Raw genomic sequence first — 18,200 nt, 5'->3', positions numbered from 1 at the left:
ACCTTTCATTGAACAGCTCAAAATGTTATCAAGTTGTTGGGTTGAGCAGCAAAGTATTTTCGGAACTGGAAAAAGACCTATTGTTCTAATTCTATCCCCTGGGATCGCATAGACCAACCCTGCTCCCTCTTCTTCGAGTTATCCTTTCAAATCCTTGGAAGCTAGTAACATGTTGCCTAAATATTCTTGTTCTCATCATAGATATTTAGGGTTTGTTCATCACAAGGTTTCCAGGTTCTTTGCAATCCTAGCTGTTTTTCTCTGCCCATATTTCGAATTAAACAATTCCCCAGATGTCAACACAACATTTTAACAATATGTGCTATGGGTTATAATGCTCTGTGCATTCCTGTGGTGCTTAAAACTCAATGAAAGTTTCAAGTGCTTTGCAGATGCATTGTTATCTTACCTCTTTTTCAGTATTGTACAGCTGAAACATACTTCTTTTTAACTCAATATTTGAATTTTATTCCTAGTCCTGTGAGATCTAACAGTGGATGCAATAACAAACCAAAGATCCTTTTGGATCTCAAATTTTTCACACAAAAACATGTCTATCTTGATCAGCTCATGGGACAGGTGTTTTTTCCTTTGTATTTGAAAATGGTGGCACTGAAGGAATGCTCCATTTGGCACAGGAAAAGCTAGGCTGTCGGTTACTAGCTGCTGCGGCTCGGATTTCTTGTTGCCCTTGCCTTACCAGTACCCAAATACTTTGAATGTTACCCACTCCTGCTTTTAGATATATGTGAAAGAGATTAAACATAGATTGAGGGATAGATTTAATATAAAACATCACAATGATACCCATAGGTGCTCTCCTCTAATAGGCTGAAGAAAATAAACTTACAAATGCTGTATTTATGGAGAGATTCTTCTAATTAGCCAATTTCTCTATGTTGGAAATGATGATAGCTACAAAAAGCAAATGTCAATCCAACCTTCAGGAGTACATCTGTTCGATTTTTTTAAAAAGTGAATCTCTTTTAAGCAAAATGTATTATTTGTAATGTTTAGTCCTTTCCGTGTAGCTTGGTCGAAATGTAAAATAATGCATTGTGCTCAGCTAAAAATGTTCTCTGTGACTATCTTCTTTCGATCTTTGCCCCTCATGCCGTTTTGAATCCGGATACAGAATCTTCCTGCCAGAAGTTCGTGCTTACTTCTCATTGGTTTTCATTTCCTGTTGCCTTCTGAACACCGCGGAGAGAGGGTGCTCTTTCGGTGCTCAGACGTGAGGCTTTCCCGGGCACATTGTTCATTTAACGAAAGAGATAGAGGAGAGGTCCACTCCTTTTGTTTGGAGTTACATAAATATTTTTAAAAGGCAAGATTTCCTCATTTATTCCACTTTAGACTTCCTGTTCAGGGAGAGTTTTAAATGCACGTTTAATCACTCTAAGACGACAACACAAGTTACGATTCTGTAATTACACTGAATTACGTTCAAGGCATTGAAAATAAGAAGGTAAAATGGAATAGCAATTCTGAATTTCTCTCCACATATACTGTAAAGTAGGATTATCACATATGTACATATTCAGAACCAGTTTGTCATTATAAACCCCACGATAAAAACAGCAGACATGTGTTATAATAATTATAATAATAGCTGAATTTAGATGAAAATTATCAAAGAAAAGACTCATACATCATTGTTTCATATATTGAGTATTGTAATCTTATTCCCCTTTATTTCAGTGTTCCTTGTATGGAGTTTGCTTACCAAGTGGTATTTGAAGTTGAAAAATTCTTAAAAAGTTACCGTAATGGAAGAATATTTTCAATCAGAAACAATTTAAGTTTAATGAATATAAAACTCACATAACAATAAACGTTGAAACATCTTACATGATTGCAAACACAATTAGTTCTTAGTAGGTAACTAGGACAGGACACATGGTACTAAGGAGAGAAAAGAAATAGCAATGATTAAAATAACATTAAGAATAACATTTTACAATAAATATTTAATATAATAAATATTTAATATAACATATATTTCTATAAACATATTGCCTATTATATATAACATACAATTAATATCATCTTTATAATACATATAATTAAATTTTAATACATAATTTTTATAATGCATAACAGATAACATCTTAATACATATATATTTAATATAAAATCACATGATAATATTTTGGTTTTGATTATGTTTCAGGACCCATTTTATAGGCTTTATATATCATCTCTTTAATGTTAGTGCCTCTCAGTGAGGTAGGTCTTACTTTACCTCCATTTTATACATGAGACAAGAGAAAAGATGTTCAGTAATGTGCTCACAGCAACAGAGATAATACATGGCATGGGTGAGGCAGAGCCCTACTTTTACTGGATTCCCGTGTTCATCTATAACTCCATTATGTTAAAAAAAAAAAAGTTAAGAGAAATATTATCCTGACTTCACAATTTGCCACGCGATTTTGATTTTTGTATTAGATTTACCTTAAAAACTGTATTTAGCCTGGTACAATATTGGAATGATTTTGTTATTCCAGAGCTCGCAACTTGCTGAGTGGCCATCACTAACTGGACTGGGCTTTTCTTATTTGCTGGGGCTAACCTATAAAGCAAATAATTGTGTAGATACAGGCGGCGACTCATGTTAAAGCCTGGGACAGAGGATACTTTGAAAGATTGTTTTGACAGGACTTCCTTGGTCCCTCTTAAAAAGTTAATATATGATTTTATTAGAAATGACAACAATAACAAAAACTTGTTCTAAATCATATTTATTGAGAGACTTGACTCAGGAAAACAAACTGAGGGTTGCAGAGGGAGAGGTGGGTGGGGAGATGGAGTAACTGGGTGATGGGCATTAAGGGGGGGCACGTGATGTGATGAGCCCTGGGTGTTATAGGCAGCTGACGAATCATTGAACACTACGTCTAAAACTAATGATGTACTATATATTGGCTAATTGAATTTAAATTAAAAAAATAGATAAATCGTATTTATTATAATGTATATTACTACTACTAACCATGAGAAGAAAAACATACAGAAGAAAATAAAAATAATCAAGCAGAAGTTGTAAAATGAGATGATTGTTAGTACAATAGCTATCAATGGATACTATGTTTTCTTTATTGAAAAATCTCTACTAAGCACTGAGGGCAAAATCCTTTGATTAAACTTGTATGAAAGAATAGGTATTAAACCATTATGCAAAATTCCCAAGAGTTAATAACCAAACTGCATTTACTTTACAAAGCTAACAACAAGGAACTTTGAGGCACCACTGTAAGGAAGAAGAGTAAACATGGACTGAAACATGACATGTAGTTCGGGCCTCACAAAATTAGATCTGGCTTCTAAGTTTGATATGGTTATTACTCTAGATGCCTAAATGATAGTAATAGTATAAATACCACTTAGACAATATTTTTATTACCTGATGGAACTTTAACTTATACTTTCTCATTTCTGAGGAATTAAATGTAATTTAATTTGTAATTTTCTCAATATTGGAATTTTTAAGACAATAAAGACATGTATCCTTTTCTACCAGTTTTGTCTTTGGGTGTAAAAGGTTGATAGTAGACTAGACTTGTGTTGTTTGGGCAATTTTACGCTATTGAGGTCTGAATTACACTAATGCTTTTTCATTTTATAGGGTGAATAGTTATAGATCGGTTACTGATACTTTTTTCTTAGACCATTTTTATAGTATGTTAAACATTCTAGAATAAAAATGTGAAATAAAACCACCAAAGTGACTATACTAGCTCAACATAATTACTTAAAGAAAATAAGGCAAAATTAGCATATAATGCTTACTTAAATCATGATATCCATAAATACAGATGACTTTGTTTAAGGGGAAAAGAAACATATTCAAATCACAGTGACACAGCAGAGAAAAAGAAATGTCACAGATTTGATATTATGTTTGGGACACATCATGTTTCTTTAAATAATAATCAGAGCATGTCAAGTGTTTTACCAGAGCTTCTTGAAGTTGACACATGACCTTTAGATTTGTCAGACGTGGTACATCAATTTTCTTGTTTGGAGTTGCACTGGTTTTGTTCTGCGATGAAGTACATTAATTATTCTGTTACTCTTTTTATTTAGAATTTTGGATATTATTTCTAGAAGAGTCACAGTTTGAAATACCTCAAAATCTTTTAACTCAGAAAGGTAAAGGACGGGGCGCCTGGGTGGCTCAGTTGGTTAAGCGACTGCCTTCGGCTCAGGTCATGATCCTGGAGTCCCGGGATCAAGTCCCGCATCGGGCTCCCTGCTCGGCGGGGAGTCTGCTTCTCCCTCTCCCGCTCTTCCCTCTTGTGCTCTTTCTCTCTCTCACTCTCTCTCTCTCAAATAAATAAATAAAATCTTTAAAAAAAAAAAGAAAGGTAAAGGACGTTGCTCTAGCTTAATTAAAATGCAAGGTAGAGAATTAGGATAGTCACTGGAAGTTCATGGTTAAATAAATGTTAACTGTGGTGAAATCTGTCACAGTGAGAAATAATTTCATCTGGTTTTCAATGCTTTAACACTTACATTCTGTTTCTTGGATAATAAGAATCAGACTCAGATTTTAAAGGAACTTAAAATGTCATCAAAATTGAGGGACTATGTATATTTTATTACTGCTTGAATGTTTCTCTTTTCTTCTTTTTGGCTGGTTGTTTTGGCAGACATTAGCTATGATATTTAGCTATGAAGGGCTGCTATTGATTCTAAATCATGGAATCTGTTTTCCTACTTGCTTTAATCTTATCAGGGAATTCAATCAGGAATTTGGTATAGATTACCACTAGAAAACTGAGTACATGGTTATTGTCAACGGTGAGAGATTATTTTCTGAATATATGTATATAAACAAAGAATAGACTTCCATTTTATTTTTATAACTGCTTTAAAAATAAATTCAAATGTATTTACTAGAGGTTTTGCTTGTTTTAAAAAATGAGTTTCAAACTTCAGTTACCTGAATTTAGTTACTTCCCAATCTTCTCTCTAAGGCAAAATTCACCTGGAATTTAAGTCAAATCCATGAGATGTGTATAGTAATTGTGTGCAATTAGGCAAATCCATCAGGTATAACTTATTAACATTAATCATTTTTGGAACAATGGTTCAGAAGACCTGGTTCTACATAGAACTTGATTTATATCAGAAAAAATGAAGTAGAAAGATTAACTGAACTAAAATAAACTCAGCTTCTCTATGGTATTTTCTTTTATAAAATATTTATATTAAGAATAAACACTGGTGGGGAAACAGTTGAAATAGGTAACAGTGTTCTGTGACTCTAGTGATTATAAAGGAATGCAACTAACTGATAAAAGGAATGTGTTTATCTATCTTCAAGACTGTCACCACACTCTTACAACAGACCTGATTATTTTTTGGTAATTATGTTCTATAAAAAAACAGTACAACTCAATTTCACTTTATAATTTAACTTTGGAAGACAAAGCCCGAAATAAATGGCTACGTTCGCTTTGATTCTAATTAAAAAGTTAAACTTAAAAAATCAAACTTAAAACAGTGAATGTATCCACTGCGGGAGAAATATTAAAAACAAAAATCTTATGCAATGCAGAAAACCCCTCCACAAAGGGAGTAGAGAAATAAACCAGTTTTATTGTTGAATAAGTATTAAACCAGAATGTGATGTGCATCACGGCATCTGCAAAGGGATTGCAAAGACAGAAAGGCAACTCACCCCCTACACAGCCAAGCAGATCCAACCCCTTACGTACATGTTTTCAATATAAACAATCCTTAGTCCTTAAGTAAGAGGAATGGGTAACACCTTTTGCCACACATACAGTTCATCTGAATTTTATCTTGGTAACTGGGGAAACCTCCTCTGTTGGCTTTATCTGGAAGAGAAACACACTGCCCATAAATTTGAGCGGAGGCTCCAGAGGTGTTTTACTCTCTCACAGGTTGAGGGACATAAGGGTGCTTTCTCCCTCCATATGTGCATTGCAGAAAGAAGGCTCTGAAGCCCTAGTCAAAGATTTATATACATCTGAAGAAGGCAGAGAAAGAGACTCTGAACAAAAGGGAGCAGGGGGAGAAGTGTCTTCCTTTTTTTTTCAACAGGGAGCATTAAGTTTCTTATTTTTATTTATTTTTTTTTATTTTTTTTTTTAAGATTTTATTTATTTATTTGAGACAGAATGAGAGAGAGAGAGAGAGCTCATGAGAGAGGGGAGGGTCAGAGGGAGAAGCAGGCTCTACGCCGGGCAGGGAGCCCGATGCGGGACTCGATCCAGGGACTCCAGGATCATGACCTGAGCCAAAGGCAGTCGCTTAACTGACTGAGCCACCCAGGCGCCCCAAGTTTCTTATTTTTAATTTATATTTGCCCTTATACCACCCACAGGGATATAGAAATAGTATTATTTCATTATGATTTCCCTCCTTTTTTTTTAAATCATCAGAAGAGCGGGCGCCTGGGTGGCTCAGTCGGTTAAGCGACTGCCTTCGGCTCAGGTCATGATCCTGGAGTCCCGGGATCGAGTCCCGCATCAGGCTCCCTGCTCGGCAGGGAGTCTGCTTCTCCCTCTGACCCTCCTCCCTCTCGTGCTCTCTGTCTCTCATTCTTTCTCTCTCAAATAAATAAATAAAATTTAAAAAATAAATAAATAAATAAATCATCAGAAGAGCTTTCCATAGGTACTACTTATTTTTGAAACAGCTTCATTGAGGTATCACTGACATACAATCACTGCACATATTTAAAGTGTGCAGTTTGGTATTTTGACATACACACACACCTGTGAAATCATGGCCACAATCAAAATGGTGAACTTTTCCATCATCCACAAACATTTTCTCCTACCTCTTTGTAATTCCTTCCTTCTACCACTTCTGCCCCTCCCCTCCTCAGGAACACATTGTTCTACTCTGTCACTATAGAATGTCATGTCATTTTCTAGACTTATTCAGTATGTACTCTTATGTCTGGCTTTTCATTCAGCACAGTTATTTCTAGAGTCATCAGAGTTGTTAAGGTAAGAATAGGTCTTTCCTTTCATTGCCAGGTAGCGTTCTTTTTTGTGTGTACCACAATTTGCTAATGCATTTAGCTATTAATGGACATATGGCTTGTTTCCAGTTTTGAGCTATTACAGGTAAAACTGCAATGAACAGTGTATGTGTACCAGTCTTTAGATAAACATATATTTCCTTTTTCCTAGGGTAGATACCTAAGAGTAGCATGATTGAATTGTATGGTACTGAAGAGTAGCAGATTAGCCTCACTAAAATGTAAGTCCTTGGCATAAGGATTATTCTGAGCTCATTACTTTGAGAAAGAGGAGACACAGCAAAGCTCTGAAAACAGAGTAGAGGTTACCTTTCTATAAGGGAAATACATATTTATAAAGGAAACCTCCTTTTGGAAGGATATCTTTTTATCTGCCCAAAAGAGGATGACTAAATCACAAGAAGGTTTTTTTAATCAATGGAGAAAGAACTGACTTAAATCTGCCTAACAAACTTCCCCTTGTTTACCATGTTTCTCTCAGTAACCTTTCCATAACTGGTCTAACAGCACCTTTCTTTCTTTTGTCCTTAGCTGAAGATGGTATCTGAGCTGGAGTTCTAAGCCACCATGGAGAGTTACTCATTTTTTCATGGGCTATCTCCCATGTATATGTGAAGTATACATGTTAATAAACTTTTATTTGTTTTCCTCATATTAATCTGTCTTTAATTATAGGAGTTTTAGCCAAGAACTCAGAAGGGTAGAAGGAGGGACACCTGGGTGGCTCAGTTAAGTGTCTGCCTTCAGTTCAGGTCATGATCCCAGTGTCCTGGGATCAAGTCCCACATCGGGCTCCTTGCTCAGCAGGGAGCCTACTTCTCCCTCTGCCTGCCACTCTCCCTGCTTGTGCTCTCTCTCTGACAAATAAAATTTTTGAAAAAAAAAAAAAGTAGGGTAGAGGGAAAATTATTTTTACTTCCCTACAGTAAACATATGCTATCGTTGGCATTGACCAGCAGGTTGACGGACTCTATGACATCGATCAAGACCTAATTCTTCTTGTATTTGATGCCTTCGGAGCACCAGGACACAGTGTTGGTGACGGTGGGCGGCACCCGTGATTTGCCGGTCTCCAGCTTGTTGCCCTGCTGCGTGATGTACTCCTGCAGGATCTTGCTGTCCATGATCTGTGGGAAGCCAAAGTCCATGAGCTCATCCAGCAGCTCATAGATGATGACAAAGTTGTCTCGGATGCTCTCCTCCTCCAGGTCCTTGAAGTACTCCGAGAATACCTTGACCATCTTGTAGAGGAAGGAGTACACGAGGGAGGCGTTCAGGTTCTTCAGTGTGGTGGCCACCAAGTAGAGGTTGCTGTGTTTGATCCACAGGAAGTGGACCTAGCCATGGCTCAGCAGTGGGGCCAGGGCGCCCTCTTTCTCCCGCTGCATGAGCAGGGAGGCATGAAGTCCTCGATCTCACTCATGGCAATATCACCCTTGTAGTTGTGACTGATCAGGGGCTTGCCCTTGACGTCGAGGATGAAGACAGCCAAGGCGGACATGGTGGCAGCTGGTGGACCCGGGAGGCAGGGAGTGATAGCACTATTTTTTTAAAAAGCTATTCTTTGGGGTGCCTGGGTGTCTCAGTCGGTTAAGCATCTGCCTTCAGCTCAGGTCATGATCCCAGCATCCTGAGATCGAGTCCCAAATCAGGCTCCTTGCTCGGAGACTACTTGCTCTTTGCGGGGAGTGTGCTTCTCCCTCTGTCTGCTGCTTTCCCTGCTTGTGCTCTCTTTGTCAAATAAATAAATAAAATCTTAAAAAAAAAGAAAAGAAACCTCTTCTAACTGGTCAGGCTTGACTAGTGAGAGAAGTAATTAAAAAAAAAAAAAAGCTATTCTTTGTCCACTGAAATGCCTTTGTCAAAGCTCAGTTGTCTATATACAGGTCAGTCTATTCTGGACTTTGTATTATGTACTATTGATACAGTTATTTCTATTTACTTCTATAGTATGTTTTATTTTTTAAAAGATTTTTATTTATTTGACAGAGAGAGACACAGCGAGAGAGGGAACACAAGCAGGGGGAGTGGGAGAGGGAGAAGCAGGCTTCCTGTGGAGCAGGGAGCCTGATGCGGGGCTCTATCCCAGGACTCTGGGATCACGACCTGAGGCTTAACCAACTGAGACACCCAGGTGCCCTGACATAGTGTGTTTTAATTATAAAGATTATTGTGTCTTAAAATCCAGTAGTATTTACCCTCCAATTTTATTTTGCCTTTTCAAAGTTGCTTTGGCTATTCTAAATCTTTTGCATTTTTCTAAGAACTTTAGAAATAATTTCCAAAAAACATTTTTTTATCTGAATTTTGATTGTGATTACCTTGAATCCATATATCAATTTGGGGACAACTGACATCCTACCTATATTGAGACTCCAACCCATGAATGAGACATGACTCTCTAATTCTATTATTTATTTGGGACTTAATTAAATTTACACACATATAGGGGCGCCTGGGTGGCTCAGTTGGTTGGGCGACTGCCTTCGGCTCAGGTCATGATCCTGGAGTCCGGGGATCGAGTCCCGCATCGGGCTCCCTGCTTGGCGGGGGGTCTGCTTCTCCCTCTGCCCTCTTCCCTCTTGTGCTCTCTCTCTCATTCTCTCTCTCTCAAATAAATGAATAAAATCTTTAAAATAAATAAATTAAAAATAAATTTACACACATATAACAAATCTACAAACTAATCATTATTACAGAACCATGAGCCTACAAAGGGAACACTACAAAATTCTGCCTGCAGTATCAGAAATTTTTGACAAGGTGAGTTTCTTCAGACTCTCGTAGTAAATAGGTGATCATCAGGTGAACAAGTGAGCTTAGAGAGAAAAGCACAAAAGCCCTGGGATGTGACAGGAATAAACATTTAAAGATCTGTACATAGTTATAGTTTGACATATTTGAAACCATTGGTGCATATGGGGGGATATGAAGGGAGATATGAGGCTGGATCCTTGTCTTATGTTCTCCTTGAAGATAATTGTTCTTTTTCCTGTGAGCAATGGGGGCTAGTGAAGGATTTTAATGGAGAAGTAACAAGCATATTTAAAAGATCACTCTGAAAGTTGAATGACTTGTTTAAACATTTTTTTAAGATTTTTAAAAATTTATTTACTTGAGAGAGAGAGCAAGCGAGGTAGAGAGCACAAGCTGGGGGTGGGGAAGAGAGTCAGAGGGAGAAGCAGACTCCCCACTGAGCACGGAGCCTGATGCAGGGCTCAGTCCTAGGACCCTGGGATCATGACCCGAGCTGAAGGCAGATGCTTAAACGACTGAGCTACCCAGGCACCCCTTGTTTAAACATTTTTGAAGATATTTATACTTAAACCTGTTTAAACTCCTGGGGGAAAAGTCTCCATATTTATGGCGTATCAGTACATTTATACTATATGAACACTATTTGTTTCTGACTTAAATTTATCTCTTTTTTAGCATTACAAAATACGTATTAGTTTTATGGATATTGGACTTTGGTGAGCAAGTTTAACTCCCAACTCTGTACCTGATTCTAATGGTATCTGTATCTTCTATGGTTTCAGTTCTTTTCAGCATATTCTCTCATCTTCATTTAACTATACAAAAAGATTTTTCTTTCCTTTTTTTTTAAGATTTTACTTTTAAGTAATCTCTACACCAAATGTGGGACTCGAACTCACAACCCTGAGATCTAGAGTCGCACACTCTCCTGAGTCAGCCAGATGCCCCCTTGTTTTTCTTTTATTACTGTTTTTCTCATGCTCAGTTATAAACTCCCTTGTACACTTAGTAACTTAAATATCTCTTTATACACTCCTTATCAGTAATGCTTGCCCATACTCAACACTGCCACCAAAGATGTCATTTTCACAATGTTCTGTCTAAATAGTTATGGTTTTCTATTACATTATCTCTTGTTAATTAAACTCTCTTCGTATAACTAATTCAGTTGCTTTTCTTCTTAAGCTTTTCACTTTAGGGGGGCAACATTCATTTACTCTTTGACCTACTTCCTCCTTTACTATAATCTAAGTGTGCAAGTCTTGGCTTAATGTTTCCTTGAATTCCTGTGTACCTCTTTAAATATTGCCACGCTATCAACATTTTGTTCAGTCACATCAAGAATGTTGACAAGGTAGATAACACACGTGTTAGGCGTGAACAATTGAGTAAGGGTGTAGAGACGGTAAAATCTAGCCTCCTAAATTTCCAATCATATTTCTTTTTCACTTTCAGGTTTCAAAATTTCTGTTTCGAAGAAAACTTTTTTCTAGTTAAATATTAATATTTTTCCTCCCCTCATATAATCTATTTTGGTTGATGACTATCTTTCCTTCTCCAACTTTGAACATCTGGTTTTCTAGGTTGAGTAGGTTCCTCATTAACCTAAAGACAAACAACCCTCTTCCCCACCTTAGCTTTGTTTGTATACCCTGAAGGTGAAAGGATATTTTGGATTGAACATTAACTCCTCTGTTTACCCAGGTACTTCCAAGTACAATGCTTCTATGCTTCTTAGAAGTCACTGTGGGATCTTAGAACACATGTCCCTGAGCTAAGCAGTGGGGGTCAAATTACCAAATTCCAAATCTTCCTGGTAAACTTTGCTTATCCTCTTTTATCTTCTGAACATTGTTGACTCTGGTCTTTGATTGGCTGTATCTTCATGCCTAGAATAGTATATGCCTGCTTTATCTTAAGTATTACCCTATTTTTCTTTTTAAGATTTTTATTTCTTTGACAGATTGAGAGAGAACACAAACAGGGCGAGTGGCAAGGAGGGGGAGAAGCAGGCTTCCGGCAGAGCAGGGAACCCGATGTGGAGTTCAATCCCTGGGATCACGACCTGAGCCAAAGGCAGATGCTTAACCAACTGAGCCACCCAGGCGCCCCTGTTTTTCAAGTATAGAAACTTGGATTTACTTAGTGTATTACTGCACTGCGTCTTGATAATTAGAATGTTTTATTTATTAACTTGCTTACCTACTTACGTTTAAGATATTGTTCATGAAAGTCATTCTGTACTTGACAAAAATTCCAGTCTTTTGAAACTAATTTTCTACTATGACTTCTTGAATGATTTGGGTCTAAAGTACTCTTTTGCTTGTATTATGATCAGTTGTTGTAAGACTGAGAAATACGGAGATGTGTATAAAGGTGGTGAGTAGTTAAGGGTTCTTTTCCTCAGGGTATTTTGAATAAAAGTTGAACTAGATTGCTTAGTTTAGTGTGGGTTCATAATTAGAGCAATATGATATTTGTTGAAATTTTTGACTGAGACAGACTAAAATACAAAATCAAATATAGTTCTACTTGAGACTAAAACCACCCTTGTGAGTAATAAATCAGCCTTTTTTCTCTTGATTATGTGCTTCCTGATATTATATTGACCTTTCTCTCATTACATGTAAACAGGTAATTCTTATGGTAGCACAGTCTGAAAATAGTAAGAGAAGTTTAAGAATCTTTTGAAGCGTGAAAAACATTTGAATCAATTGCTTAAGAGATGAACAAACCATGACAATTTTTTACCATGAATCCAAAAACCATTTTAAATACATTGATATTTTATGAATCATAGCGGTACCCTCCTACACCTGAAGTGATATACAAATACAAATGTGTGAAATACACTTCTTATTCATCTGCAGACAATGTTGGGAACAAATGTGGGTTCCCAGACACTTTAGATAAACAACTGATCAGTGTGTGGACTACAAATGGGACAGTAGGCATAGGTCAGAGGAAAGAAAAGAGGGGGTCGTAGCAAAAAGATAGGTCAAAGTGAGGTAGAGATGGTCAAATTCCTTTGTATAAGAGATGCCAACTTTTGTTTACACGTCCATACATTTGGCATTTCCAAAACTAAGAATGCAATGGGCATTTCAGCTCAAAGGGATGCCAGGTCAAATGGTGAGGAAATGCCCTGTGCTGTTCACGTGTAGCTATATGTTTTAACTTCTTTTTGCAGATTCTCTTGTCTTTGGATAGAACCAGGGATTATAATACTTTGAGACTTATTATAGATTTGATCATATCTTAATGTTTTCTCTTCTGGTGGAGTTTTTACTAGCCTTAGCGCCATTGAATTATAGCTAACAAAACTGACCACAGATGACATTTTGCTACAAAAGTTCAAGAGTATGGCTCAGTTAACGGAAATGGATTTGTGGCGCCTCCACATAAATCCAGGAAATTCTAGAAACCAAGCCAAATCAACCAATATGAGTTTGAGCCAATGATAAGTGAAAATAACTCCTTAGGCCACTGAATACTACTTGGCATTGAACAGCAACAATTTGATTTATATTGCCTTTATGTTTTTGTATAAGATCAAAACTCCTTTTTAAAAGTTTTTTCAAATTTTGAACAATTAACAATTTCTTGAAAATAACTGAGGAAATGTTGGGAAAGGCGTTGTGTCAAACTATTCAAGGCAAAGGGTATAAGCTTTTTCTGCCTTTGTTTCATGCTTTGATCTCAATAAGCCATTAACTTTTCCCTTCTAGGCATTTAGATTAAAAACATTTAACTATTTCACAATAACATCCCTGTCTCCCTGAAATTTTCAGATACTATTACTTTTCAATTTATTGCTCTTAAGATAGATATGTTAACTTTGATTTACACATGTCACTATGCATTTTAAAACATGATAGATGAAAAGCAGCTGAGATCAGGATAATCCTCTATCTTCCCCCCACTCTTGGTCTCCTCCAACATGCATTTTGAGGAAATGTAGGTTATTATTTGAATAGTACTCCCAAAATACTTAATTTAAAACCTAGGGAAAAAAGTGGGTTTCTTTGCTTTGTTTTTTAACTAAGATGAACCAGATAGAATGCAATGCAGCAGGTTTTAGGGAAAAGGCAAAGGTAACATTATTTAGCTTTAATTTTTTGGAAGAAATGCTATAGAAGAACAGCTAGGATTTTTTTTAAAATGTTAATCTAATGTTTTAAATTGACTTATGCACAAAAAATTAAGTACTGAGTAAAATTTCTTGCCCCAATATTCTCAGCCAAGTTTCTTTTATTTATTATGTTCGTACATTGTTAGTTTTTGATGTAGTGTTCAGTGATTCATCAGTTACATATATCAGAGGAACACACTGGCAAATCTTTCAGGAATTTTTTTTAAAGAATTTGTCGGAGAGAGAGCACAGGCAGGGGGAGCTGGAGGCAGAGGGAGAAGCAGGCTCTCTGCTGAGCAAGGAGCCCAATGCAAGACTCGATCCCAGGACCCTGGGATCATGACTTGAGCTGAAGGCAGATGCTTAACCAACTGAGCCACCCAGGCATGCTGCTTTCAGTTATTTTTAAAGCATTTTCTTCTATATCTATACATATACTACTGTATTATTTGATTTATCATAATTAAGTAATAACAGTAGTAGTATAATACATAGAGGTAGTACATAATATAGTTGTATATAAATATAAGCAATAGTATTAGACTTTCATAAGAGTAAGAGACAGAGAAGGAATTCCTCTTATGACATGAGGGATTTAGAGCTACCATACAACTCTTCATGTTGATTTTCCAATCTTATACATTTTGTGTGCCTTGGACTTAACTGCCTAGCTTTATCTCCTGGTTAGTTTTCAACATAACAATGTAATATTTTTCCAAATGTTGCACCAGATGTAACACCTATCAGTAGATTTACCAGAAGTTCAAACACATCAAATTATCTTAGTTACATGTGTTCCCTTGGATTTCCCCTTCCACTTGTTTCTAGGCCTGATACATTGGTGTCATTGCAGGACTTGCCCTTCATTTTCCTGTTTTGAATCTCTCACCTTTTTTAATTTCATGCTTTCCTTATTTCTAATTTACTCACTTTAGTAAAAAATATTGTCTTAAGAGTTTCTAGATTTTTTAAGCTTTGTCTATGTAAAATTCTTATTATATCCTCAAATTGACTTATAGTTTAGCTTAGTATACAATTATAGTAAAAAAAAAATCATCATCCCATGGAATGTTGAAGACTCTGCCTCACAGTCTTCCAGCATCCAATGTTACTGGTAGAGAAAACATCAGTTGATATGGTTACAGGATTTCTTTTCCTTTGGTGGTGCCCATGGTTCACACAACTTCGAAAGAATGAAGAAGTAGCAGATACAGCGGAGGGGAGCAAAGCAAGGGTTAGCAAGGCTTATTGGGTGAGAGTTTTTATTAAATGATAGAGTACAAAGCTCCTGAGGAGGGAGGGGACCCGAGAGCACTGCCCCCGGAGTTTGTTTCTAAGTCTAGGGGTTTTTATGGACTTGCTGGAGGGCTGTTTTAATCTGATTTACCTTCCCTGCACCTGTCATCCAATCAGGCTTTTGTCACCCATCTACTGCATGGGAAAGGGTGGAGGGCTCCTTCCAGGGTGGTGTAAAATCCTTTTAAGGATGGTTTCCTCTTAGGGCGGGGTGTGCCTCTTCTCCCTGCCTGCCTTCCAGTTATTCTTCATCAATATTTGAATACTCCTTTTTGAATGGTTACCCACTCTATACTTTTCTCAAGCGATTAGAATCCTCTTTTGATCCCTGAGGTTTTAGACTTTCCCAGTGAAAAGTCTTGGAGTGAATGTGTTGGGGAGGGTGGGTTTCAGTCTTGGAGACTTAGTGCCAGGAATGGCCAGCAATCCCTGTACCGATGGCTGAAAGAGTCCTCCAAACTTTGCTGTGAAAGAGAAGGCAAGGGGGTCAATGCTCAGAGACATGTCTATCTTAATTAAACTGACAAAGTTAACTTAGTTCAAATATCGACTTATCTTCCACCTGGATCCTCCCCATTGTCAATTTTTGCCTGAGACCCTGGTGGGGAAATGTGGTGGGTGGTGTTAGGTGAAGGGAGAAGGAGCCATGGTACCTGAGGCACCAAGGGTGCTCTAGAAGCCAGTTATGAAGGTCCCACCCAAGGTGGTCCAGAAACAGAAAGGGGAGGGAGACAGAAGAGACAAAGTGCTGCCAGAAGGCAGAGAAAAGGTTCCTGGTTCTAAAGCTCATCAGCTCCAGAGGAGAAGATGCCATGTTTTCCTGCCAACAAGGGGGAATAGGTAGTTCATGTCCGGCCAGAGAAGACAGGGAATTTCCCTAAAACAAAGGGAGTTTTGGCAGCTGCTTGAGAATATTCCTTAAAGTCCCTGTCCCGAGGTAGACTTAATCACAGCTGGCTCCAATTATAGCCATTAATCTGGGGAATGAGGGAGAAGCCCCCATATCTCTTAAGAACAGTGAGAGAAGGGAGTCAAGAGCCCCTTTGTCTGGGAGGGCCTGTGTTTCCTCCAGTAACCTGTGTTTACTCAGGAGGCCTATTCAGATAATTATCCAATATGTCAGGAGGGAGTTTACAGTAGGACGAACACATTCTGCAAGGCCCTTAGGTTGGGGTCCTGGTGTAGAGCAATGAAGGCCTAGGCATGAGCAATGAGTACCCTAGTCCATTTACCTTTTCCTACTGAAGAGAGGCCATGCAGTGTTACAGATCAATCCTTTTCTAAATTTTGCAATCTGAATTGTTTCCAATGGGTTAAAAGGCACCCAAGACAGAGTCCTTGGGAACTGAAGAAAAGGGATGATTCATTACCTAGAAAATCCCTCTGACTCCTGGGTGACGTCCCAAGCGGGATATGTCAGAGGTTCTTGGTGTCAAGTGACCTGAGGTGTCCCCCCCAGACAAAATCACTATGACCACTGCCACTGATATTAGGCCCCTGTAGGAGGGAGGACTGCCCTTCCCCCCACTTCCCCGTCACATTCGAGCCTACGATGAGTGCCAGTGTATGGACCAAAATACCGTGCCTTGAAGGTCATGCCTTATTTTACCTTGCCTCGAAGACCCGCCGTTTTTTAACCCATGGAAAACACTAGAAGTTTTACAAGAGGTAATTATCCAATATTGTAGCTTAAATAGCAGAGGACGTTGATGGAAAATAGTAAAGATAAAATCCATCATGGTTTAAGCAACATTCCAACACATGTAGTCTTTACAGCCAACTTCCCTAGGAAATGGTCCCCTGTAAGTAGCCCCCAGTAAGGATCGAATACGTGGGGGCAAAAGTGGGGAAGGTGGTGGAATTTCCTAGTGGGTGGGGGAAGGGAGCTCTTCCTCTTTGTTGGATCTAACTTGAGAAGTTAAAGGGCTAATTTGGGGAGCTGAAGGAGTTGTACATTCCCCTTTTCTTTAGAGATGTTTGAGGTGTCCTCAGGATGTAAAAGGGCCAGGGCGGACCTGACTAGATCCCACATTTGTAAGGAGAGGAAGGGACACCTTTTTACCTTCTTTATGGCAACGTTTCAAGTTCTTTCCAGTTCTCTCCCATACTTCTATAGTTCCTCCGTCAGGGAACTAGGGGCTCTGTTCAGTAACAACCTCTAATAAACCCTGAAATTGGTCCTCCATTACGGAGGCCCTGCTCCCCTCAAGGAGCTGTTTCTCATTTACAGTAGCCCTGTTAGCCTTTAAAAGTTGCCTTAAAACCTTAATATAGTGTCTCTGTTCGAGGGAGAGGCTTTTCCCCATATTGGGAGTTCTTAGAGAACTTTTAATTCCATAAAAATACCCAAGCCTGAAACTTCCCAGAACTTGGCCTTGAGCCGATGCCAACTTACTGTGCGTAGACTTTTCCTTTTCGGGTGGTCAGTATGGTGTCCGTTGCAAGATGGTCACGTCCTGGTCACCACTTGCCAGGAATGGCCAGCAATCCCCATACTGATGGATGAAAGATGACTCCTGACTTCGCTGTGAACGAGAGGAGAAGGCAAGGGGGTCGATGCTCAGAGACGAAGACCCTTTGCCCTTCTTTGCTTCCCCTTTATTGGTCTTTCAGGATAATCACAAGTCTTTATCACTGTTTTGCAAGCACATGAGGTGTGACAAGGGGTCTTACTGGAACTAGGAGGATCTGTTTACAGGAAAGGTACAATATGCTAATCTGCTGTGCTAATCTGCGTGTTCTACAGAGTTCTGCTCAACATAGCCTAGGGGACAATGCATACATCTCTTAGATCACAGGGCAGCTGTTTGGGATAAGAAAGCTTCAGGGAAGGCAACTCCCCACAACATTTTATGGCAGAGTGGTCATGTAGGTCTTGGCATTCCAAAGGCCTACGCCCTTCTCTGAAACCTTCCCTAGCCCCCAGTGGCCTCAGTTTATATTTTCGCAAGCCAGATATTATGGATGATCTCATGCTCTACATTAACCCCA

At 38.4% G+C, this 18,200-nt stretch overlaps 1 long non-coding RNA gene across 1 annotated transcript; it reads right to left on the bottom strand.

Moving 5' to 3' along the window:
• Positions 1-765: 765 nt before the first annotated feature.
• On the bottom strand, positions 766-17,998 carry LOC115939430 (uncharacterized). The gene is made up of 2 exons (XR_014142347.1): positions 17,605-17,998; positions 766-5,849 (listed from the first exon to the last, which is right to left on the bottom strand). It is a non-coding gene; the product is annotated as an uncharacterized LOC115939430 (long non-coding RNA).
• Between the last annotated feature and the right edge of the window lie 202 nt (positions 17,999-18,200).

This window comes from Leptonychotes weddellii, chromosome 2 (genome assembly GCF_054177405.1).
Source record: "Leptonychotes weddellii isolate Sample4059 chromosome 2, ASM5417740v2, whole genome shotgun sequence".
Classification (NCBI taxonomy): domain Eukaryota; kingdom Metazoa; phylum Chordata; class Mammalia; order Carnivora; family Phocidae; genus Leptonychotes; species Leptonychotes weddellii.
The sequence above is the reverse complement of the archived record's forward strand: the minus strand, read 5'-3'. Positions and strand labels throughout refer to the sequence as shown.